Here is a 27720-nt window from a genome sequence, read left to right as displayed (position 1 = left end):
TTTCACTGTTATCTTTACTGGATTTACTTCCTAAACTTCCAAACTTATTCATTTATAATACAAATAAACTTATTAACAAATTTTATTCGATGAGTAGTATAGAAGCATATAAAACAAGCCAGTGATTTTTTTTCAGAATGTTATGTCAAAGTTCTTTCTATATTTTAGAGATTCTTTATTTGTTTTCGGATCAATAAGTAAAAATCCATGATCCTATGTAGCACGATTAAAGTAATTGAGAAATTTATATTCTTTTAAGTCAGATGCATGATTTTGTTCAATTCTACCAATTCTGCTTCGATTACAGCATTTTAAAAATGCAAAATAATTACAATTAAATCGTATAATTTTAGGGATATTAAAATGGATTTGAGAAATATATACTATTGAGGCGTTTCGTTTCTACCTCTCACGAATAAATCTTCAATTTTTTTCTGATCCTTTTCTGTTAAAAAATCGTCACAGATAACTAAATTCATATAATTAGGGTCTAAGTCATCTACTTCTACGATATCACTTTTATCATTGCTTTCAAACAATATATCCTGCCCACTCTTTTATTCTGAACAATTTATGCTCTGGATTAAGTCTTGATGTTTGTCGTCTTCAAGGTCTTTAGCATATAAATAAACTTTATTGAAATATACAAAATCATATATTAAATTTAAACGTAAATTGGTTTTACCACTACCCGAATTTCCACAAAAATAATAGAAAAGGCCATTGAGGTGCTAGTGGACGTTTATTCTGCGATTGACTATTCGAGTGTTTAAAATCATATACTTTAATAGGTGCTTTTTGATCCATTTACTAATTATAAAATTTTAATAGATAAAGTACTAGTAGTATATAATGTAGTATACCTACCTACCTAACTTAGCTACCTAGCTACCTAACTTAGCTACCTACCTACCTAACTTAGCTACCTACCTACCTAACTTCAACATAGTTTCATTCCCTACCTACCTAACTTAGCTACCTAGCTAACTAACTTAACTACCTACCTAACTAATTTAACTACCTACCTACCTACCTTAACTACCTAAGTATCCAACTAAATTAACTACCTAACTATCCAACTAACTTAACTACCTAACTATGGGTTAAATCCCCACGGTACTGTGTTAACTTTATTTTACAATACTTTTCTTTTAGTGTCATTGGGGTCTAGAGCTTTTTATTTTGTTTCTCTAAGAACATTATGTATTTATTTGCTCTTAAAGTATACTGTGTTTTTGATACTTTCCGCTTTCCCGAATAATAAATCTTTATAATTCTGTAATGTTATTTTATCTTTGACGATATTAGTTTTGATACCTTTTAATTTTTTCTTTGCTTTAGTTTCATTGTCACCCTCTTTTGAGTAAGAGCATAGTTTTAACCTCAAACCTCCAAACTCAGACATTATTGCTCCGGTTAATTTATCCTTCATCATACCTATTACTTTTTTATTGACTGAAGAGAAATTATAAGGATTATCTTTTTTATAATCTGAAGTATCGAATTTTTCTTGGAGGTCAGCTTTAATGTCTTCATAAAAATCCTTAATTCGAATATCATAAATAAAACTATCCGTATCCATATAACATAAGTCAATGTTTTCACCATATTTAGGTTCTATGTATTTATAATGAAATTCATACATTAATAGCTTGGATAATTCTAATACAGCGAATCCGATATAAATAGGTTTATCCAGATTTATTTTTGAATTGGCCATTCTGGCTACCGAGAAATTCTCGCTAAAGATTATTTCCGATCTAAACTTATGGTTTTAATTATTTTTTGTCTTTGTTCATCACTAGTGATTATTTCAATACTAGTTATTTTCCTAAAATTTTCTATGGTTTTCCCAAAACAAGCATTATTCATGAATTTAGAGAAATCTTTCTTGAAATCATTCTTTCCCTTTTGTCATAATTTAGTATTATTATTGATATATTCTTTTAAATAGGGTGCTTCAGTAAATGCTAGTATTCTATGAACTTTTTTCAATACTAAACCATGTTTTAAATAAAATTCTAAATTCTTATAATGAACAACATAGTTTATTTTATTATTTAAAGTTGTACTTAATTTATATTCAAAGTGCTTAGGAGCTAGTGGTAAATCTTTGTATTAATTGTGTAACTCTCTTGGATGTTCTAAATCAACTTCATAAATGGCTCCCACATTATCCTTATTCATTTCTGAATGGATATGTTGTTTTAATTGTTGGTAGTAATCTAAAGAATTATTTTCTTTTAAATTTTCTGGTATGTTGATAAAAGTATAATCTTTTTCTGGTAATTGTTGGGACATTGCCCAACCATATAAATTATTAGCGTCTAAAAACATTAAATAATTAGAAGGTTTTGTTTTATCAAAGTTTTTCATATATTTATTATTTGCTTTAGCATATCTTTTCATACACTGAGATACGCCACCTATTACACCTTTCTCAATAAATGTATACATATCTTCATCAGAAAATAAGGGAATTTCAGTTTTAGAATGTTTGAGAAAAGCTTCCCATGTTAATCCCGGTGCAGAAAAAAAGCGTAAGGGATCTAGTTTATAATTATTTAAACATACACTTCTAAAATTTTCAACGACCTCTGATAGAATTAAAACATCACTTTTTAGGTATAATTTAGTGTAATCTAATAGCGTTTACATTTAAATAATTTTCAAATAGATTTTGCTCTTTCATAATCTTCTTCAGAAATATTTTTCATGTTAATCTAGAATAAAAATTGTCTATTGAAGGTAATTCTGAATCATTTATATTTCCATAGCTATCGATATATTCACAGGGAAAAACCCCTTTCTCTACTGTTTCTTTAAATTCTTCAGTATTTTGAAATACAGCAGAAGTATACTTGAAATCATTTCTTAAACAGTTGCAATTTAATTTACAATCACATTTTGCTAGATTTTCAGATAATTTATGTAATGATGAAGCCATAAAATGGAGTGAATCTATGAAGCGCATTACATATTGGGTTTGATTAAGTAATTGTTTTATAAAACGATATAAAACTCTCAACTAAAACAAAAATACCATTATCGTGTACTAACCCTCTAAGAAATTAATGAGAGTCATATTTTGAGACATTATTCATTACAATTGGGATATGTTTACAAAATCTAAAGTTTTTATTTCATTCTGCACCCCTAAATCCACGACATTACCAGTCATATGGTCATGATCTAAATGGAAATTATTATCTACTATTTCCTTTTCACAAATATGGCAGCTTTTATTAGTTGTATTATTCCATTTTTCACTTACTTCTTCTTGTGTATAGCCATGTTCTTCTTGCCTATTTTCAAAAGCATTGATTGTTTCCGTACCTATTTTTGTTAAGGTAGCTACAAAATATTGGTTAGCGCTTTAACCCAAGTATTCGTAAAGTTCATTTTGTGTTACATTGAAAGAACAAAATACATGGAATCCATAAGTTAGTACTTTTTGTTCTGCTACTTTGATTGTCTTTTTACCTTTCTTTTGATTAAATTCTTCATTATACGATTCAAAATCACCTATTATACAGTATGGTACTTTCATTTGTTTAGCTATATTCTTAAATTCAATTTTAAATCCTGGTTTAGGCATAATGATGTCAGGATCTTCTCAATTTTCTTTTTTACCATGTTTTTCAAATTTTTCTTGTTCATTAAAGTGTCTTCCACAGAATGTACATAGATGAATTTTCCATTTAGTTTTTGAGATTTGGGATCCAAGTAGTTTGTTTAAATCTTTAATTAAAACATAATGATTATCAAAATAGAGTAAATTAATCACATGTGTAGAATTTTTTCCATTGATCTTAGTTTTAGGAATATGAGTTCTAATCACTTTATTTTCACTTATTTCATATAAACAAATTTTTATATTATATTTATTTTCAAATTTATGAATATCATGAATATCCATAGGAGAATTAGTATCTTGAATATAGGAGAATTAATAATCCCTGTAAAGTTGAATTCATTTTCATAAGGCTTATATTTTGAAAGTCTATCAACATTTTTATCATTCACTGGATGTAGATAAGTGAGTATTGACCAAAGAAAGCATTTATTATCATTTTTTTTATATTAATACACGCTTTTTATTTTTTACAAATTCAGGTAATTCTTTATAAGTACTTCCGTCATAATAGGGTAAATTTGTCATTCTACAATCAATTTCAGCGACTCTTTTAAATTTTAAGCCTGATCTGGGTGTGTTCCCTATGACTAATGTATATATATTCCTGTGATTACTATTTAGATGGCTTTGATCGATATCACTATTTTTATTAAAAATCCAGGAATAACTGTGATAATGAATAGGTTCGAGTTCTTTATCTTTCTGAGAATAAAATATTACCCGACTCGTGAAATGAGCTTTGTAACTATCTCTTTCATTCATTCTACTTCTTACATCCCCAACAACAAAATCAAACAGTTTTCCAAAATTAGCTTCATTCAATTCATCGAAATATTAACTGTAAGGGAATTTTCTCTAATCCATTAAATACTTGGGTTATTATCGTATTCTTCTTCTATTTTAAAAATATACTCTAGGATATCTGGAACTTCCCTTGTTTTTTTCTTATTAATAAATAAGTCAGAAATGTCAATACTCCGATCTTTTTTACCCTATTTCAACCACTTAAGTCTCTAATGAGTTTTTGAATTTCGTCATTCACTTTTAGATTAATCTCAACTTGTTTATTGAAATAGTTTTTTACTTTATTCTTCACTTCGTTATAATTTCCAGCAGTTGAAATCTGTTTTGATTTTAAGAATTTTTTAAGTTCAATAATATCTTTATTTCTCATAGTAGTAAATTAATTTCGTAATTCTGGAATAGTTTCAATCTTTTCTTTTATTTCATTTTCTAACCCTTTTTTTTTACTCTGGAATAATAATAAATCTGTAGGGTTTTTTTATCATCTTGACGCTTTACATTATGCTTTAACTCAATCAGATTATCTTCAAGTAATATTTTATGATTTAGATGAATATTTGTTGTATTGCATAGATTATCTTTTCTACCAGCAGTTTTTATATCGAATAATTTAGCTGCTGTGCGTAATTCATTAAATGTATAACGCGATAATTTATTTTTTTATTTTGGTGAATTTGGATTTTCGTTGTAAACAACTTTTAATCGGTTCTGCAATGCCTGCCATTTATTTAGAAATTATTTTATTAAAAAAATTTCCAAATCTTAAAAATTTTCAAACCTGAGGAATTTCATTTTTTTTTTTTTTGATAATTAAATTTTAAGATAATTTTAATAAATTGTATTATATTCATTTTTCTTTAATATTTTATTTTTTTAATAAGGAAGATACCAAAGTTACAGTTTCATTTCTAACTTCATTTGATGTATTTCAAGCAGTTCTTCTACCTATTAGAGTGCATAATCGTTCAGTCATTTCATTTGTGTTTATAAATACTGCAGTTTCTACTTGTGGTATTTCTATATCCATTTTTAGGATTTTAGCAATTTTTAATAATCTGGACCTATAAATTTCTACAAAATCAACTAGTTTAAAATACTCTGGTATTCCATGTCCTTTTTTGCCACCATATTTTTGATTCAATTCGCCCGATTTCTTTATAGCGTTTTGAAGGAATTCAGGGTGATTTATGTAATAATTAGGCAATTCAAAAGAAGTTGGTGTTTGAGGATAATACTTTTTATTGTCTTCATTTAACCGTTTCAGCAGTTTAGTGTCAAGATTCAAACTAAGATCATATACTATCGGTGATTTATCAGGAGTTTTTGTTTTTGGTATTTCTAATGGTTCAATACCTTGAAGTTGCGACGGTGCCGGTAAAGTGTTTCTTAAATTTTGATCTAATCTTAGAAATCGCCGTTTCGAATTATCATCATATTCTTTTAATTTTTTAACAACTGGAGCATTCAGCTCTTCAGTATATTCATGAAATCCTTCTTGTAATAACGCATTCTGTCTAACCTTTTGTCTTAGTATTTCCCTGTTGTTAACTATATTTGTTGACAACTTTTTTAATTCTTTAACATCCATTTATATAGATTAAATTATAAATAAGAAAATTATTATTATAAATCAATAACTTTTGATAACTCTTTTTCAAAAAAAGCACCAATAATTAACTCACCCGATTTATCGGATAATTCATACGTAATAGGAGTTTTCTGTTTAACTGTAGGAATTTGAAATATTTCCGTTGTATAATTTGGAAGATAGCCTTGATCAAAAACACTCTTTTTCTTATTAATTCTAACCAAATCATCCACATTAAATTTATGTTTCGTTGTATGAGAATCTATGTCTGGAAACAGATTTTTTTTTCATTTTTGTTTTCATTTTCTTTGTTTTCTTTTTGTTTTCATTTTCTTGTCTACTAGCTTCTATTGGTTTCATTTTGATTGATCTATGATATGACTTATTATAATTGTCAACTAATGACGGTAATACATCTATCCAACGTTTCGTATTGTTGTAAGTAAAATGTTTCCATAATTTCTCTTTGAGAGTTCTATTAAATCGTTACACTATTTGAGCTTTCAATTCATTTTCAGATGAAAACCAATGAATTTCATGACTTTTTAAAAATACTTGAACGTTTTTCATAACAAGTTCTTTACCTTTATCTGTTTGTAACTTTTTAGGTTTTCTATTTTTAAATAAATCCGTGAAAGCATTAATAATTTCCTTGCCCATTTTATTTTTTAAAGGAATACACCAAGCATATTTACTAAAACAATCAATCACTGTAAGACCGTAATTAAAATTATTATTTTTCCTTTTTATTCTGTTGCATATCAACTAAATCAGCTTGCCATTGTTCATCAATACTATGTATATAAACTCACCTTCTTTCAAATGTGTGATAAGAGGGATGGTGTAAAGAATAAATATTTTGTTTTTGCAATATTTCTTTTATTTTAGCTTTTGAAACAGTATAACCATTTTCTCTTAATTTTCTATGTAAATCATCTAACCCTGAAAAATTAGCGTAATATAATTCTAAAAGCTTGTCTTCGATTTGCTTATACCCAGCTTTTTGCTCTACCCAGAGTTTTTGTTCATTGCTTCCTTTTTTTAGAAACGATTTTTCTTGCAACCCCATAGTGCACATATACCTTTAACCATTGGCACATCATTTATTTTTGAAACTACTTAAGTCATTGAAGTAGTAGCAATAACCTTTTTACATCGCATACAATAAATCTTACTTTGTAAATTCATTTCCATTTATAAGAGACTGAAATTATTAGATAATTTTCTAAATAATAAAAAAAAATATTTTTCTTAAAAAAAGTATTCTATTAAATGGGTTTGATTATTATTGAAGGTAATAAAAGTGAAATTGAACAATCTTATACAAGTAATCCAATTAGATTACATCGTAATTATGATTATGAAATCGCCTTAACGCAGTGTACCTTATGGTATTCATGGCATAATATTAGTGATAAATTTAAAACAATACATTTTAGTTTAGAAAAAATAAAGATGAACCATGGCTAAATGTTGTGATACCAAATGGTATGTATAATGAAGAGTGTTTCAATTATTTTCTAAGTCATTATTTTAATGCTTCTAAAGAAAATTGTCCAATAACTGTTTTATTAAATCCTGCAACAATGAGATTTGTTATATTATTCAAAAATAATTACGAATTTAAATTTAATAGAAACTTAAACATTATTTTAGGTTTTAAAGTGATGTTAAATTATCATGTAAAATTAATGAAGGTACAAAAGTTACAGATATTACAAGAAATGTTGATAAAATCCAAGTCCATTGTTCATTAATTGATAGTTCAATCGTTAATGGAACTAGATCTGATGTAATATGGACATTTGCAACTAATACTGAACCAGGTTGTTTAATTGTAGAAATTTTTAAAGAAAGACAATATCTCTTAATAAATCGAAAAGAGTTTATTAATTCTTTGAAAATGACAATTATAGATCAATTAGATAGACTTATCGATTTAAATGGTGAGAATGTTGGTTATGTATTGGATTTGAAAAAAGTTTAATGAAATTAAAAAAGTTTTAGTTAATGATTCTCTCTTATAAAATTTTTATTATAATAAATGTTGATTAATAAAAAACAATTGCAATACACAAGATAATACGGTAGTGGTATTGGTAGCTTCTTTAAGAATATAGCTAACTCGGAATTATTGAAGACTTACCAAAAATATAAAAGATGACGCTTTATCAGTATATAATAATATGATTAAACATCGATTATATGTTGTAACAAATAAAGGTATTTAATAGGTTAAAGAATTCACCAATTTAAATAGAAAAAAATTAGATGAAGTACCTTCAAATTAAAAATTAAGGAAAGAAGCTATTTGTAATAATAAAAGGTATATAGATAGAAGAGGTTGAGATCTCTTAAATACGTTGATTACAGGTAAGAGATTAAAAATTTTAAAATGAAAAATTATTTAATAAATTTCTTCTCTATATAAATGGAGGTTGTTAATGAAGTTGTTGCTCCTTATTGGCAAATATTTGAAAAGCCTATTGTTGATGATTCCACAACGAAATATGATTTAAAGAAATTAGAGAAACAAATGTTAATGTTTCAAAATTAGATAATTTTGAATTTACAATAAAAGATTTAGCATCTTGGATCTTTCCTAGTGATAGCTATCTTCATGCAAAAATTAAAATATCGTGAGAGGATGGAAAGAATATGGATGCTGTAGATAAGGATACTTTAACAAATAATGGGTTTAATCTGTTTAAAAATGCTGAATATATCATTAATGCTAAAACAATTGAATGTATTGATTATGTTGGTATATCAACAACCGTTAAAAATCTATTAGAATTTTCGATGAAAGAAGCTATTGGAAATAATAAAAGGTATATAGATAGAAGAGGTCAAGTTATTCAAGACTTCCCTGAAAAATATAAAAGATGGAGCTTTATCAGTGTATAATATTATGATTACGCATCATATATGTGAAATTGATATCTACCCTCTTATCATTTCGGTGAATATTTCTGGTCTAAGCTGTTATTATGAAAGTAAAGAGTAAAATTAAACATGGAAGATAGAAATGCCTGTTTCTTGCCAGAAGTACTAGTACAAGTACAATGACCGGTCTTGATTAGCTCTTTCTTGTGTCATTTAATTATAATTAGCTTAATTAAAAGTTAAAACTAATTCAAATTTTACATGATTAAAAGATTATTTCTTGTAATGATTGAGTACAAGTATAGCCTTCTTTGCAAATCATCCTATTTTTGAATTTGTAAAGCTCATACTAAACCATTAGGGTTTGTTCTATATTGCCATTATCATTAACTATAATTAAATATTTCCTGTTGTGAATTTTTCAAAATATCAGGTACTAACGAAATTGGGTCAAATTTATACATTATTGGCGCAGAAAGAGCTAAAATATAAAGATTATTTGGATTTTGTCAAGACATTAATCGTGTATTTAGAGGTGTTACACATAAAATTGCGTTGAAAAGGAATAGTAACAATAATATGATCATAAAAAAGGGTCCTCAAAATTTTAAAGTAGATATAATGTATTTATCTTGGATAATAGTATTAAATCCTAGTTTATTCATTAGAAATGAGCTAGAAACTAAATTAGTTAAAAAGAGTTCATTTGAATTAAGATGGGAAGCGTGAAATACTTATAAAAGCGATAATAGAAATGACAAAGAATTGACATAGAGAGTCCTCAGTGAAAGATGCAATACAACTAAAATTGTTGTAGTATTACAGAAAACAGAAAGAAATAGTAATGCTTTACAAAATAATATGGTATTTGATCATATGAATATTGAAAAAATTGAAGTGAGAGTGAATGGCTATAAATATCCACAAGAAGAAATAAAATGTGATTTTAGTAATGATAATGAGGATTATTATAATGCTTATCAAAGATTTCTACATTTAGGATACAAACATCGAAACGTTGATAGTGGAACTATTGTTAGCTATAATGACTTTAAAACAGTATATCCATTATTTTGTTTTGACGTTTCAAAACATGAACCTAATATTTTTGCATCTGGATCAAATATTGATATAGAAATTAAACTTTTGTTAGATCAAGAGCCTGCTCATTCATACAACATTTACTGCGTTATATTTTCAGAAAGAAAAGCAAACATGGATGTCATTGATCATAAATTAAATGTTAATCTATAAATTACTTTCGGTTAAAAAAATTTGTTTAATAAAAAATTTTATAGATCAATGGAGAAACTTTTAAGAAAAATGGAAGTTGAAAATAAATACAATCGAACCGTTAAGAAAGAAAACTTAGTCATTGGAGTAGAATGTACAATTCAAGCAATGAAAAACGTAGTAAATAAATATGGTAATAAACTTGTTATTATTGTTAATTTTGAGGGTGAAATGGTTGATATCTTTGCACCAAAACGATTTGATTCTAAAGCAGTTGATTTTGAAAAGAAATTTAAAAAATTCGAAAAAGATAAAGGTATGATTCTAAAGATTATTGAAAGAAAAGGGAAAGATAATAATAATTATCTAGATATTGATATTGAACTTAATTAGTAGTATATCAAACTATCTAATAAATATTAAATTATTACCTTTTATCAGTAGTATAAGAAGAATGGAATATTTTTTTAAATTACATTAAAAATTCTGATTTCAGAAGAACTTTATTGATGTTAAAGGTCATGATGGAAAATTGTTAAAATGTTGCAGATTTTCATTTAAAATGGGGTGAATTCAATTGAAAAAAGGGGTAAATTGAAGGGGTGAGATAGGTCTGGCAGCTCCTATATTTCTTATACTACTGATGGAAATCGTTGCTTTGAAAGGGTCCTTACTTCAGTTTCATTATTTATTTGGAGGTTTGGTGTTTAATTGTCCTTTGAACTTTTATCTCCTTTTTTCTGCACTGAGGACGGTTAAGCAGAGGTTTCAACCAAAATATTTGCATTATTTTTTTCTGCTTTTCACTGTTTTTCTCTCAGTTATTGTCCTCGTTTCTTTTTTCTTTAAGATTTTTTTTACGACATCTTAATTTTACTTATCACTCCATTAATTAATTGTATCCAGTTCTAACTTAGCAAACTACAATCCAAAGAGCCGTTTGGAATATCCTACTTGGCGTATAATCATTTTTGATAACTGGAGGGGAAATTTTTTTACCCTCCCGAAACATAATGCAGACACTTCCTTACCCTCTTCTTCCAAAAAAAAAAAAAAAACAACTGAAAGATCAAAATCAATCCCTTCGCCATAAAACGAAACAGAGTACAATTAACTTTAAGTTACCAAGGTATCATTAAATTTTACAGCACCCCTTTGTCGGAATTGCCAACCAAATTGTTGCAGGAGCAACACTTTGGTCATGAACCCACAGAAAGGATTTTAAAATCTTATATTAACTTTACAGACATTTGGGCTTCATAGACATAAAGCCCAAATAAAAACATCATGAAGTGTTACAGCAACCTTTTCTCCAATTAGCCAACAAAAGTGTAGCAGGAGCAACACTTTAGTCAGGAATCCTAGGAAATGATTTTAAAATCTTATATTGACTTTATAGGCATTTGGGCTTAATAAAGACATCTTTATAAACATTTGGGCTTTATAGACATAAAGCCCAAATAAAGACATCATGAAGTGTTACAGCAACCCTTTGTCCAATTAGCCAACAAAAGTGTTGCAGGAGCAAGCCTTCAGTCAGGAATCCGAGGAAATGATTTTAAAATCTTATATTGACTTTATAGGCATTTGAGCTTAATAAAGACATCTTTATAAACATTTGGGCTTTATAGACATAAAGCCCAAATAAAGACATCATGAAGTGTTACAGCAACCCTTTGTCCAATTAGCCAACAAAAGTGTTGCAGGAGCAAAACTTCAGTCAGGAATCCGAGGAAATGATTTTAAAATCTTATATTGACTTTATAGGCATTTGAGCTTAATAAAGACATCTTTATAAACATTTGGGCTTTATAGACATAAAGCCCAAATAAAGACATCATGAAGTGTTGCGGCAACCTTTTGTCCAATTCGCCAACAATAGTGTTGCAAGAGCAACACTTTGGTCAGGAATCCGAGGAAATGATTTTAAAATCTTATACTGACTTTATAGAAATTTGGGCTTAATAAAGACATCTTTATATACATTTGGGCTTTATAGACGTAAAGCCCAAATAAAGACATCATGAAGTGTTACAGCAACCCTTTGTCCAATTAGCCAACAAAAGTATTGCAGGAGCAAAACTTCAGTCAGGAATCCGAGGAAATGATTTTTAAATCTTATATTGACTTTATAGGCAATTGGGCTTAATAAAGACATCTTTATAGACATTTGGGCTTTATAGACATAAAGCCCAAAAAAAGACATCATGAAGTGTTAAGCAACCCTTTGTCCAATTAGCCAACAAAAGTGTTGCAGGAGCAACACTTCAGTCAGGAATCCGAGGAAATGCTTTTAAAATCTTATATTGACTTTATAGGCAATTGGGCTTAATAAAGACATCTTTATAGACATTTGGGCTTTACAGACATAAAGCCCAAATAAAGACATCATGAAGTGTTAAGCAACCCTTTTTCCAATTAGCCAAAAAAAGTGTTGCAGGAGCAACACTTCAGTCAGGAATCCGAGGAAATGATTTTAAAATCTTATATTGACTTTATAGGCATTTGGGCTTAATAAAGACATCTTTATAGACATAAAGCCCAAATAAAGACATCATGAAGTGTTACAGCAACCCTTTGTCCAATTAGCCAACAATAGTGTTGCAGGAGCAACACTTTTGTCTGGAATCCGAGGAAATAATTTTAAAATCTTATACTGACTTTATAGACATTTGGGCTTAATAAAGACATCTTTATATACATTTGGGCTTTATAGACGTAAAGCCTAAATAAAGACATCATAAAGTGTTACAGCAATCCTTTATCCAATTAGCCAACTAAAGTGTTGCAGAAGCAACACTTCAGTCAGAAATCCAAGGAAATGATTTTTAAATATTATACTGATTTTAAAGACATTTGGGCTTATTAAAGACATCTATAAAGATATCTTCATAGACATTTGGGCTTTATAGAAATAAATCCGAGATAAAGATATCATGAAGTGTTACAGCAAACTTTTGTCCAATTAGCCTACAAAAGTGTACCAGGAGCAAAACTTTAGTCAGGAATCCAAGGAAATAATTTTAAAATCTTATACTGACTTTATAGACATTTGGGCTTAATAAAGACATCTTTATATACATTTGGGCTTTATAGACGTAAAGCCTAAATAAAGACAACATAAAGTGTTACAGCAATCCTTTATCCAATTAGCTAACTAAAGTGTTGCAGAAGCAACACTTCAGTCAGAAATCCAAGGAAATGATTTTTAAATATTATACTGATTTTAAAGACATTTGGGCTTATTAAAGACATCTATAAAGATATCTTCATAGACATTTGGGCTTTATAGAAATAAATCCGAGATAAAGATATCATGAAGTGTTACAGCAAACTTTTGTCCAATTAGCCTACAAAAGTGTACCAGGAGCAAAACTTTAGTCAGGAATCCAAGGAAATTATTTTAAAATCTTATACTGACTTTATAGACATTTGGGCTTAATAAAGACATCTATATAGACATTTGGTTTTAAAGGTTTTTAAAAGGGAAAGGGTTTTAAAATATTATATTGACCTTATAGGCAATCAAACCTTATCCTTTTTAATCGCTATGCACTAAACTTTAAAAAGTCATCTGAAAGAGCCAAATTAGTACTTAATCCCAACTTTTTAGTAATATTGCTGCAGCAACTCTTTACCATAAGAATTAAGAGACCACAATTATAATAATTATTATCTATTTATTTATACTCTTTAATATAGGTATATTATGAAGTATTTATTTGAAATTGCTAAATACCCAAAAAAAGACAAATTTTTAATCCTCAAATTTATTGCAAAGGAAAGAATTGTACATATTACTTGTGTTAGCATAAAATGCATAGGCCTATAGCCTAATAGATACAGGATCCAATAATAGATGCACAACCTAGGAAAAGTTGCAAGCCCCTCATCAACAAACATGACTGCAGTCCAACAGCCTAGTGTTATTTTCAAATCTTTAAATTGCTCTATACTTTAAATCCGAATTACTTCTTTCAATGTCAATATAAAAACTGAAGTTAATGACCCCTCAAACTTTTCTTGAGGATTAAGGTTAAATGATGGGTTAAAGGTCATGTCTTTTATTAAGAAACAATGTTATATGTATCTGTAGCTGACACTCTGTCAGATGACACTTCACCAAAAATTAAAAATATGACTTAAATTCAGAAAAAAATATTCTTTTATTCTTCAGAAAATAAAGAGGAAAGTGGCATACCCAAAAATTAAAACAAACAAAACAACCATGAGTGCAGATTCCAAATCTAAAAATAACAAATTACAACAAAGAAACTGAGTAAAAAATAACAAAACTATATTGCCACAATTCTTAAAGAGTCTATCAACCTTCCCCTCTTCAAACTGTCATAGAAATAGAGTAGAGGAGGTCGGGGTTCGTACACTGCTATTATAAAATCCAGTTTCGCCCAAAAATCCTGCCAAAAATCAAGATCAAGTATTGAGGAGTGGCCGACATTGAGCAAAACTTTCAAAACTTCCCGAGCACGCGTGGCAACGATATTCCCCTTGAGCCACTTTTTAAGGTATTATTTTTATTTCCACTTATAGGCGCCAGGCTTTGTAGCCGTGTTATTTACGTGAGTACATGTTTGAGTGTTGGCAGGAGCTTAGCGTTATTTTGTCACTAGCTAAATCTAGCCACAAATTGGACTCACCTTAACTATTTTCTTTTTTAAGAAGCCATTTTTTAGAAACGGTCTGTGTGGGTTGATTCGGACGCCATATTCGGGTTGGTTCGGACGACTTTCTGAAAGTGTCCGAAACAATCCCCTTATGTCAAATTAATCCAAGGGGAGAGACAAGCCCAAAGGGGAATACAAAGGCCATTTATAGCATCCGATACATTGCATTTGTGTTTAGCGCAACGATATAGGCTATGGCTTTGCTGTTGAAGTTAATATGGAGCAATCCGCATTTCTGACTTGTGAATCAAAAGAACATATCACTCGATGCATTTTTTTATGCTCTTTCCAAATATAACACTCGCTTTTGTCGCAATTCCATTTTTAACATAACCTAATCTTCCTAACCTTACTTAAATATCTAGCCCATATTATTCATTTCCCATGCGTTGTTGATTCTTGATTTCGTCAGCGTCAAAGCAATTTGCGGGTAAACCGGTCTTGACAAGAGCAAAGCTTATAGTGGTAGAGCCTATAAGCTGTATATAAATAAGAGAAAAAAGTATTATCCTTATAGATCATTAATGGGACTAAAATTGAATTTGTGACTAAAGCGATTGCCATATTTAAGAAAAGCATAAATAAGGTATTGAATCTTCGTTCACTTTATTCTTAGATCAGAAGCTGGGACCGCTCAATATTCACTACTATTGAAACAAAGACAAGTAATCTAATATCATTTCAAATGCCAAGAAATTTTCAAAAGAAGCACGACCATCCACCACCGAATATGGAGGATATGAAAAGGGCTACAGCAGCAGTTACCTTCGACAATGTTTCAATCCGAAAAGCTGCCGAAGAGTTTGGCGTTAAGAAATCTGCATTACAGGATTATTTTAAAAGTTAAAAGAATTTATCTAAAAATATTGCTAAAACGCCACTAGAAGAACAAGTAGGGACTTCTGCAACGTCAGAGTCTCGAGTCCTAGAGTCTACAGATTCTTTAGTCACAGGGAGAGTACCAGATCTAAACTATACCTTTCCGCAGAAAATAGTACTGGGCAGATCTTTCTTCAATCCCAACGAGAAGAAAGCACTCTCAAAAAACCTTAGGAATGAATTGTGGCTGTAGGATCATTGGCGCGCACAAGTTCGCCTATCGACACGCGCAAGCTCGCCTGACCCACACGAGCCAGAGCAAAGTGCTGACGAAACTCAAGGGCTTTTTGTAGTCTTGTCCGTAACTCCTGAGCAACTAAGACCGTTTCCTCGTGTACCATCTACAACAACCATGGGTAGAGGAGTAAAACAAAGAGGAAAAACTAGAATACTTACAGAAACACCAGAAAAGGAAGAACTAGAACAAATGGTGAAAAATAGAAAAAGGTCTCAGAAGAAAGTTGTCGCCACTCCTTCCAAAGAAAGCAAGGAAAACCGAGGGCCACTGACTGAGGTGAAGATAGTGAAGATGAATTTCAAAAATGTCTATTCACGGATGATACTTCTGGTGAATCTCTAAATCTCAGAGAAATGGAACTCGACGATCTGTTTGATGTAAATTTCCTAGCCGCTAATGACTTAGTGCTCGTGAAATTCGTCATAAGAAAAGGAAATATTTTGTATATTGGACGCGTAGAAGGCATTGTTGATGCTGATGTGGAGGTGACGTTTCTAAAAAAAAAATGGGACAAAGTTCGTCTGCGCTGATCCTGTTGACCAGGCTTCGGTTTCAAATGATGGTATTACCTTGAAGATTTATTGTCCGGTTTCGACAGGTGGTAAAAAAACAATTGCAAAAGCTCTTGGTTCAATTTTGATTTTTCCAAGTGTATAATTCGCTAAACATGGATTGCATAAAGAATCTTAACAATATTTGAATTCTTTATATCTATATTACAGGCTGCCCAGAGCGACCCGTGACATGTCCGAAACAACCCCGCCCTCTGGGGTTATTTCGGGCGATTTTTGTTTTGTTTTTTAAACCGTTTCTGAGAAAACCTGCGAAGATAAAAATTGGCATAAATTCTGTGGAATTTCTGAACACACATTTGGGTGCTTGAAGCGCCTAGATATATCTGCTAGTTAACGAGATTTTTGAGAAAGAAAAAAATCGTCCGGGTCAACCCCGACCTCCCTACTGCTCACAATATGGGGAAACATCACCTGTCACTTTGTCTACAAAAAGAAATCTAAGCATCAATATGACGTTATACTCATTTAATCAAACTAACCTGTATATAACTCCCAAGCCAATAATGTGGCAGTAATCCAATATTCTTGTAGAATGATAATCCACTTTCTTCCCACCCTGAATGATACTATCTGTATCATTATAAAAGGAGCTGCAGAGACAATCAATGTAGAAACTGCCCAGCTATGAAGTCCAGCTTTAAAGCAGGCTACTGCCACTAATATTTCTGAAATAGAAATATTAGTGGCAGTAGCCTGCTTTAAAGCTGGACTTCATAGCTGGGCAGTTTCTACATTGATTGTCTCTGCAGCTCCTTTTATAATGATACAGATAGTATCATTCAGGTGGAAGAAAGTGGATTATCATTCTACAAGAATATTGGATTACTGCCACATTATTGGCTTGGGAGTTATATACAGGTTAGTTTGATTAAATGAGTATAACGTCATATTGATGCTTAGATTTCTTTGTGTAGACAAAGTGACAGGTGATGTTTCCCCATATTGTGAACAGTAGGGGAGCTCAGAGTTGACCCGGACGATTTATTCTTTCTCATAAGTCACTTCAACTATCCGATATATATAGGCACTTAAATCACCCCATATTGTGTTCAAAAAATCCACACCTACGAGAATTTATTCCAATTTTTATATTAGCAGGTTTTTTCAGAAACGGTTTAGAAATCAAAACAAAAATCGTCCGAAACAACCCCAGAGTCCGGGGATTTTTCTGACATGCCACGGGTCGCTCTGGGCAGCCTATAAAATAGATATAAAGAATTCAAATATTATTAAGATTCTTAATGCAATAAATGTTTAGCGAATTTTACACCTTAGAAAAATCAAAATTGAACCGAGAGCTTTTGCAGCTCTTTTTGTACCACCTGTCGAAACTGGACAATAAATCTTCAAGGTAATACCATCATTTGAAACCGAAGCCTGGTCAACAGGATCTACGCAGACGAACTTTGTCCCATTTTTTTTTTTAGAAACGTCACCTCCACATCAGCATCAACAATGCCTTCTACGCGTCCAATATAAAAAATGTTTCCTTTTCTTATGACGAATTTCACGAGCACTAAGTCATTAGCGGCCAGGAATTTTACATCAAACAGATCGTCGAGTTCCATTTCTTTGAGATTTAGAGATTCACCAGAAGTATCATCCGTGAATAGACATTTTTGTAATTCATCTTCACTATATTCACCTCAGTCAGTGGCCCTTGGTTTTCTTGCTTTCTTTGGAAGGGTGGCGACAACTTTCTTCTGAGACCTTTTTCTATTTTTCACCATTTTTTCTAGTTCTTCCTTTTCTGGGGTTTCTGTAAGTATTCTAGTTTTTCCTCTTTGTTTTACTCCTCTACCCATGGCTGTTGTAGGGAGTACATGAGGAAACGGCCTTAGTAGCTCGGGAGTTACGGACAAGACTACAGTAGGCCCTTGAGTTTCATCACCAGTTTGCTCTGCCACGTGTGGGTCAGGCGAGCTTGCGCGTGTCGATAAGCGAGCTTGCGCGCTTCAATGGTGCTTAAGCCGTGATTCATTGCTGAAGCTGTTTGAAAGTAGTTCGAAAATGCCTTCTCCTCGTTGGGGTCGAAGACTTGCCTGTTATGTACTATCTTCTCTGAAAAGGTGAAATTAAGATCTGGTGCTCTCCCTGTGACTAGAGCTTGTGTCGCCTATAGGGCTTGAGACACTGCTGCTGCGGAAGTCCCTACTTGGTCTTCTAATGTTGTTTCAGCAATAGTGTTTGATAAACTCTTTGAACGTTTAACATAATCTGTAATGTAGATTTCTTAACGCCAAACTCTTCGGCAGCTTTTCGGATTGAAACATTGTCGAGGATAACTGCTGCTGTAGCCCTTTTCATATCCTCCATATTTGGTGGTGGATGGTCGTGCTTCTTTTGAAAATTTCTTGGCATTTGAAATGATATTAGATTACTTGTCTTTGTTTCAATAGTAGTGAATATTGAGCAGTCCCAGCTTCTGACCTAAGAATAAAGTAAACGAAGCACTCAATGCCCTTTTTATGCTTTTTTCGAATATGGTAATCGCTTTAGTCACAAATTCAATTTTAGTCCCATTAATGATCTACAAGGATAATACTTTTTTCTCTTATTTATATACAACTTATAGGCTCTACCACAATAAGCTTTGCTCTTGTCAAAACCGGTTTACCTGCAAACTGATTTGACGGTGACGAAATAAAGAATCAATAAATGCATGAAAAATGAATAATATTGGCTAGATATTTGAGGAAGGTTAGAAAGATTAGGTCGTGTTGAAACTGGAATTGTGACAAAAGTGAGCGTTATATTTGAAAAGAGCATAAAAACAGGCATCGAGTGATATGTTCATTTTATTCACAGAAATGCGGATTGCTCCATATTAACCTCAACAGCAAAGCCATAGCCTATATCGTTGCGCTAAACACAAATGCAATGTATCGGATGCTATAAATGGCCTTTGTATTCCCCTTTGGGCTTGTCTCTCCCCTTGGATTAATTTGACATAAGGGGATTGTTTCGGACACTTTCAGAAAGTCGTCCGAACCAACCCGAATATGGCGTCCGAATCAACCCACACAGACCGTTTCTAAAAAATGGCTTCTTAAAAAAGAAAATAGTTAAGGTGAGTCCAATTTGTGGCTAGATTTAGCTAGTGACAAAATAACGCTAAGCTCCTGCCAACACTCAAACATGTACTCACGTAAATAGCACAGCTACAAAGCCTGGCGCCTATAAGTGGAAATAAAAATAATACCTTAAAAAGTGGCTCAAAGGGAATATCTTTGACACGCGTGTTCGGAAACTTTTGAAACTTTTGCGCAATGTCGGCCACTCCTCAATACTTGATCTTGATTTTTGGCAGAATTTTTCGGGCGAAATTGGATTTTATAATAGCAGTGTCCGAAACAACCCCGACCTCCTCTACTCTATTTCTATGACAGTTTGAAGAGGGGAAGGTTGATAGACTCTTTAAGAATTGTGGCAATATAGTTTTGTTATTTTTTACTCAGTTTCTTTGTTGTAATTTGTTATTTTTAGATTTGGATTCTGCACTCATGGTTGTTTTGTTTGTTTTAATTTTTGGGTATGCCACTTTCCTCTTTATTTTCTGAAGAATAAAAGAATATTTTTTTCTGAATTTAAGTCATATTTTTAATTTTTGGTGAAGTGTCATCTGACAGAGTGTCAGCTACAGATACATATAACATTGTTTCTTAATAAAAGACATGACCTTTAACCCATCATTTAACCTTAATCCTCAAGAAAAGTTTGAGGGGTCATTAACTTCAGTTTTTATATTGACATTGAAAGAAGTAATTCGGATTTAAAGTATAGAGCAATTTAAAGATTTGAAAATAACACTAGGCTGTTGGACTGCAGTCATGTTTGTTGATGAGGGGCTTGCAACTTTTCCTAGGTTGTGCATCTATTATTGGATCCTGTATCTATTAGGCTATAGGCCTATGCATTTTATGCTAACACAAGTAATATGTACAATTCTTTCCTTTGCAATAAATTTGAGGATTAAAAATTTGTCTTTTTTGGGTATTTAGCAATTTCAAATAAATACTTCATAATATACCTATATTAAAGAGTATAAATAAATAGATAATAATTATTATAATTGTGGTCTCTTAATTCTTATGGTAAAGAGTTGCTGCAGCAATATTACTAAAAAGTTGGGATTAAGTACTAATTTGGCTCTTTCAGATGACTTTTTAAAGTTTAGTGCATAGCGATTAAAAAGGATAAGGTTTGATTGCCTATAAGGTCAATATAATATTTTAAAACCCTTTCCTTTTAAAAACCTTTAAAACCAAATGTCTATATAGATGTCTTTATTAAGCCCAAATGTCTATAAAGTCAGTATAAGATTTTAAAATAATTTCCTTGGATTCCTGACTAAAGTTTTGCTCCTGGTACACTTTTGTAGGCTAATTGGACAAAAGTTTGCTGTAACACTTCATGATATCTTTATCTCGGATTTATTTCTATAAAGCCCAAATGTCTATGAAGATATCTTTATAGATGTCTTTAATAAGCCCAAATGTCTTTAAAATCAGTATAATATTTAAAAATCATTTCCTTGGATTTCTGACTGAAGTGTTGCTTCTGCAACACTTTAGTTGGCTAATTGGATAAAGGATTGCTGTAACACTTTATGTTGTCTTTATTTAGGCTTTACGTCTATAAAGCCCAAATGTATATAAAGATGTCTTTATTAAGCCCAAATGTCTATAAAGTCAGTATAAGATTTTAAAATTATTTCCTTGGATTCCTGACTAAAGTTTTGCTCCTGGTACACTTTTGTAGGCTAATTGGACAAAAGTTTGCTGTAACACTTCATGATATCTTTATCTCAGATTTATTTCTATAAAGCCCAAATGTCTATGAAGATATCTTTATAGATGTCTTTAATAAGCCCAAATGTCTTTAAAATCAGTATAATATTTAAAAATCATTTCCTTGGATTTCTGACTGAAGTGTTGCTTCTGCAACACTTTAGTTGGCTAATTGGATAAAGGATTGCTGTAACACTTTATGATGTCTTTATTTAGGCTTTACGTCTATAAAGCCCAAATGTATATAAAGATGTCTTTATTAAGCCCAAATGTCTATAAAGTCAGTATAAGATTTTAAAATCATTTCCTCGGATTCCTGACTAAAGTCTTGCTCCTGCAACACTTTTGTTGGCTAATTGGACAAAGGGTTGCTGTAACACTTCATGATGTCTTTATTTGGGCTTTATGTCTATAAAGATGTCTTTATTAAGCCCAAATGCCTATAAAGTCAATATAAGATTTTAAAATTATTTCCTCGGATTCCTGACTAAAGTGTTGCTCCTGCAACACTTTTGTTGGCTAATTGGACAAAGGGTTGCTGTAACACTTCATGATGTCTTTATTTGGGCTTTATGTCTATAAAGCCCAAATGTCTATAAAGATGTCTTTATTAAGCCCAATTGCCTATAAAGTCAATATAAGATTTTAAAAGCATTTCCTCGGATTCCTGACTGAAGTGTTGCTCCTGCAACACTTTTGTTGGCTAATTGGACAAAGGGTTGCTTAACACTTCATGATGTCTTTTTTTGGGCTTTATGTCTATAAAGCCCAAATGTCTATAAAGATGTCTTTATTAAGCCCAATTGCCTATAAAGTCAATATAAGATTTAAAAATCATTTCCTCGGATTCCTGACTGAAGTTTTGCTCCTGCAATACTTTTGTTGGCTAATTGGACAAAGGGTTGCTGTAACACTTCATGATGTCTTTATTTGGGCTTTACGTCTATAAAGCCCAAATGTATATAAAGATGTCTTTATTAAGCCCAAATTTCTATAAAGTCAGTATAAGATTTTAAAATCATTTCCTCGGATTCCTGACTAAAGTCTTGCTCTTGCAACACTATTGTTGGCGAATTGGACAAAAGGTTGCCGCAACACTTCATGATGTCTTTATTTGGGCTTTATGTCTATAAAGCCCAAATGTTTATAAAGATGTCTTTATTAATCTCAAATGCCTATCAAGTCAATATAAGATTTTAAAATCATTTCCTCGGATTCCTGACTGAAGTTTTGCTCCTGCAACACTTTTGCTGGCTAATTGGACAAAGGGTTGCTGCAACACTTCATGATGTCTTTATTTGGGCTTTATGTCTATAAAGCCCAAATGTTTATAAAGATGTCTTTATTAAGCTCAAATGCCTATCAAGTCAATATAAGATTTAAAATCATTTCCTCGGATTCCTGACTGAAGGTTTGCTCCTGCAACACTTTTGTTGGCTAATTGGACAAAGGGTTGCTGTAACACTTCATGATGTCTTTATTTGGGCTTTATGTCTATAAAGCCCAAATGTCTATAAAGATGTCTTTATTAAGCCCAAATGCCTATAAAGTCAATATAAGATTTTAAAATCATTTCCTCGGATTCCTGACTAAAGTGTTGCTCCTGCTACACTTTTGTTGGCTAATTGGAGAAAAGGTTGCTGTAACACTTCATGATGTTTTTATTTGGGCTTTATGTCTATGAAGCCCAAATGTCTGTAAAGTTAATATAAGATTTTAAAATCCTTTCTGTGGGTTCATGACCAAAGTGTTGCTCCTGCAACAATTTGGTTGGCAATTCCGACAAAGGGGTGCTTTAAAATTTAATGATACCTTGGTAACTTAAAGTTAATTGTACTCTGTTTCGTTTTATGGCGAAGGGATTTATTTTGATCTTTCAGTTGTTTTTTTTTTTTTTGGAAGAAGAGGGTAAGGAAGTGTCTGCATTATGTTTCGGGAGGGTAAAAAAATTTCCCCTCCAGTTATCAAAAATGATTATACGCCAAGTAAGATATTCCAAACGGCTCTTTGGATTGTAGTTTGCTAAGTTAGAACTGGATACAATTAATTAATGGAGTGATAAGTAAAATTAAGATGTCGTAAAAAAAATCTTAAAGAAAAAAGAAACGAGGACAATAACTGAGAGAAAAACAGTGAAATGCAGAAAAAAATAATGCAAATATTTTGGTTGAGACCTCTGCTTAACCGTCTTCAGTGCAGAAATAAGGAGATAAAAGTCCAAAGGACAATTTAAAAAACCAAACCTCAAAATAAACACTGAAACTAAAATAAGTACCCTTTCAAAGCCACGATTTCCATCAGTAGTATAAGAAATATAGGAGCTGCCAGACCTATCTCACCCCTTCAATTTACCCCTTTTTTCAATTGAATTCACCCCATTTTAAATGAAAATTTCCAACATTTTAACAATTTTCCATCATGAGCTTTAACATCAATAAAGTTCTTCTGAAATCAGAATTTTTAATGTAATTTGAAAAAATATTCCATTCTTCTTATACTACTGATAAAAGGTAATAATTTAATATTTATTAGATAGTTTGATATACTACTAATTAAGTTCAATATCAATATCTAGATAATTATTATTATCTTTCCCTTTTCTTTCAATAATCTTTAGAATCTTACCTTTATCTTTTTCGAATTTTTTTAATTTCTTTTCAAAATCGGCTGCTTTAAAATCAAATAGTCTAGGTTCAAATATATCAAACCCTTCACATTAAAAATTAACACTAATAACAAGTCTATTACCATATTTATTTGATTAGTTTTCAATTTCTTTAATTGAACACTCTACTCCAGTGACTAAGTCATCCTCCTTAATTATTCGATTGTATTTATTTTCACTTTCAATTTCTCTTAAAAGTTTCTCAATTAATCCATAAAATTATTTTATTAAACAAATTTTCTGAATCGAAAATAATTTATAGATTAACATATAATTTATGATCAATGACATCCATGTTTGCTTTTCTTTCTGAAAATATAACGCAGTAAATGTTGTATGAATGAGCAGGCTCTTGATCTAACAAAAGTTTAATTTCTATATCAATATTTGATCCAGATGCAAAAATATTAGGTTCATGTTTTGAAACGTCAAAACAAAATAATGGATATACTGTTTTAAAGTCATTATAGCTAACAATAGTTCCACTATCAACGTTTCGATCTTTGTATCCTAAATGTAAAAATCTTTGATAAGCATTAGAATAATCCTCATTATCATTACTAAAATCACATTTTAATTCTTCGTGTGGATATTTATAGCCCTTGACTCTCACTTCAATTTTTTCAATATTCATATGATCAAATACCATATTATTTTGTAAAGCATTACTATTTTTTTCTGTTTTCTGTAATACTACATCAATTTTAGTTGTATTGCATCTTTCACTGAGGACTCTCTATGTCAATTCTTTGTCATTTCTATTATCGCTTTTATAAGTATTTCACGCTTCCCATCTTAATTCAAATGAACTCTTTTTAACTAATTTAGTTTCTAGCTCATTTCTAATGAATAAACTAGGATTTAATACTATTATCCAAGATAAATACATTATATCTACTTTAAAATTTTGAGGACCCTTTTTATGATCATATTATTGTTACTATTCCTTTTCAACCCAATTTTATGTGTAACACCTCTAAATACACGATTAATGTCTTGACAAAATCCAAATAATCTTGATATTTTAGCTCTTTCTGCGCCAATAATGTATAAATTTGACCCAATTTCGTTAGTACCTGATATTTTGAAAAATTCACAACAGGAAATATTTAATTATAGTTAATGATAATGGCAATATAGAACAAACCCTAATGGTTTAGTATGAGCTTTACAAATTCAAAAATAGGATGATTTGCAAAGAAGGCTATACTTGTACTCAATCATTACAAGAAATAATCTTTTAATCATGTAAAATTTGAATTAATTTTAACTTTTAATTAAGCTAATTATAATTAAATGACACAAGAAAGAGCTAATCAAGACCGGTCATTGTACTTGTACTAGTACTTCTGGCAAGAAACAGGCATTTCTATCTTCCATGTTTAATTTTACTCTTTACTTTCATAATAACAGCTTAGACCAGAAATATTCACCGAAATGATAAGAGGGTAGATATCAATTTCACATATATGATGCGTAATCATAATATTATACACTGATAAAGCTCCATCTTTTATATTTTTCAGGGAAGTCTTGAATAACTTGACCTCTTCTATCTATATACCTTTTATTATTTCCAATAGCTTCTTTCATCGAAAATTCTAATAGATTTTTAACGGTTGTTGATATACCAACATAATCAATACATTCAATTGTTTTAGCATTAATGATATATTCAGCATTTTTAAACAGATTAAACCCATTATTTGTTAAAGTATCCTTATCTACAGCATCCATATTCTTTCCATCCTCTCACGATATTTTAATTTTTGCATGAAGATAGCTATCACTAGGAAAGATCCAAGATGCTAAATCTTTTATTGTAAATTCAAAATTATCTAATTTTGAAACATTAACATTTGTTTCTCTAATTTCTTTAAATCATATTTCGTTGTGGAATCATCAACAATAGGCTTTTCAAATATTTGCAAATAAGGAGCAACAACTTCATTAACAACCTCCATTTATATAGAGAAGAAATTTATTAAATAATTTTTCATTTTAAAATTTTTAATCCATTACCTGTAATCAACGTATTTTAGAGATCTTAACCTCTTCTATCTATATACCTTTTATTATTTCCAATAGCTTCTTTCATTGATTTTTTATTTTTAAATACATCATCTAATTCTTTTCTATTTAAATCGATGAATTCTTTACCATATTCAATACCTCTATTTTTTACTAACTCTAATCGAGGTTTAATCATATTATACACTGATAAAGCGCCATCTTTTATATTTTTCAGGGAAGTCTTGAATAATTCCGATTTAGCTATATTCTTAAAGAAACTGCCAATACCACTACCGTATTGTCTTGTGTATAGCAATTGTTTTTTATTAATCAACATTTATTATAATAAAAATTTTATAAGAGAGAATCATTAACTAAAACTTTTTTAATTTCATTAAACTTTTTTCAAATCCAATACATAACCAACATTCTCACCATTTAAATCGATAAGTCTATCTAATTGATCTATAATTGTCATTTTCAAAGAATTAATAAACTCTTTTCGATTTATTAAGAGATATTGTCTTTCTTTAAAAATTTCTACAATTAAACAACCTGGTTCAGTATTAGTTGCAAATGTCCATATTACATCAGATCTAGTTCCATTAACGATTGAACTATCAATTAATGAACAATGGACTTGGATTTTATCAACATTTCTTGTAATATTTGGAACTTTTGTACCTTCATTAATTTTATCTGATAATTTAACCTCATTTTCAAATCCTAAAATAATATTTAAGTCTCTATTAAATTTAAATTCATAATTATCTTTTAATAATATAACGAATCTCATTGTTGCAGGATTTGATGAAACAGTTATTGGACAATTTTCTTTAGAAGCATTAAAATAATGACTTAGAAAATAATTGAAACACTCTTCATTATACATACCATTTGGTATCACAACATTTAGCCATGGTTCGTCTTTATTTTTTCTAAACTAAAATGTATTGTTTTAAATTTATCACTAATATTATGCCATGAATATCATAAAGTACACTGTGTTAAGCCAATTTCATAATCACAATAACGATGTAATCTAATTGCATTACTTGCATAAGATTGTTAAATTTCAATTTTATTACCTTTAGTAATATTCAAACCCATTTAATAGAATACATTTTTTAAGAACAATTTTTTTATTATTTAGAAAATTTATTTAATAATTTCAGTTTCTTATAAATGGAAATGAATTTACAAAGTAAAATTTATTGTATGCGATGTAAAAAGGTTATTGCTACTACTTCAATGACTTAAGTAGTTTCAAAAATAAATGATGTGCCAATGGTTAAAGGTATATGTGCACTATGGGGTTGCAAGAAAAATCGTTTCTAAAAAAAGGAAGCAATGAACAAAAACTCTGGGTAGAGCAAATAGCTGGGTATAAGCAAATCAAAGACAAGCTTTTAGAATTATATTACGCTAATTTTTCAAGGATTGATGATTTACATAGAAAATTAAGAGAAAATGGTTATACTGTTTCAAAAGCTAAAATAAAAGAAATATTGCAAAAACAAAATATTTATTCTTTACACCATCCCTCTTATCACACATTTGAAAGAAGGTGAGTTTATATACATAGTATTGATGAACAATGGCAAGCTGATTTAGTTGATATGCAACAGAATAAAAAGGAAAAATAATAATTTTAATTACGGTCTTACAGTGATTGATTGTTTTAGTAAATATGCTTGGTGTATTCCTTTAAAAAATAAAATGGGCAA

At 30.3% G+C, this 27720-nt stretch overlaps 1 protein-coding gene across 1 annotated transcript in view; it reads right to left on the bottom strand.

Annotated features, from left to right (window-relative positions):
• Positions 1–27720, bottom strand: part of LOC148948017 (uncharacterized) — a 112842-nt gene that overhangs the window by 54712 nt on the left and 30410 nt on the right. Inside the window, exon 2 of the mRNA XM_089095177.1 lies at positions 17005–17190. The gene's annotated coding sequence lies outside the window, so the exon portion shown is untranslated. The remainder of the gene's footprint in view (positions 1–17004; positions 17191–27720) is intronic.

The sequence above is a fragment of the Artemia sp. Qi Xiang Cuo genome, chromosome 10, assembly GCF_049724085.1.
Source record: "Artemia sp. Qi Xiang Cuo chromosome 10, ASM4972408v1, whole genome shotgun sequence".
In the NCBI taxonomy this organism is placed as follows: Eukaryota; Metazoa; Arthropoda; class Branchiopoda; order Anostraca; family Artemiidae; genus Artemia; species Artemia sp. Qi Xiang Cuo.
Note: the sequence above shows the minus strand (reverse complement) of the source record. Positions and strands in the feature narration are given on the sequence as shown.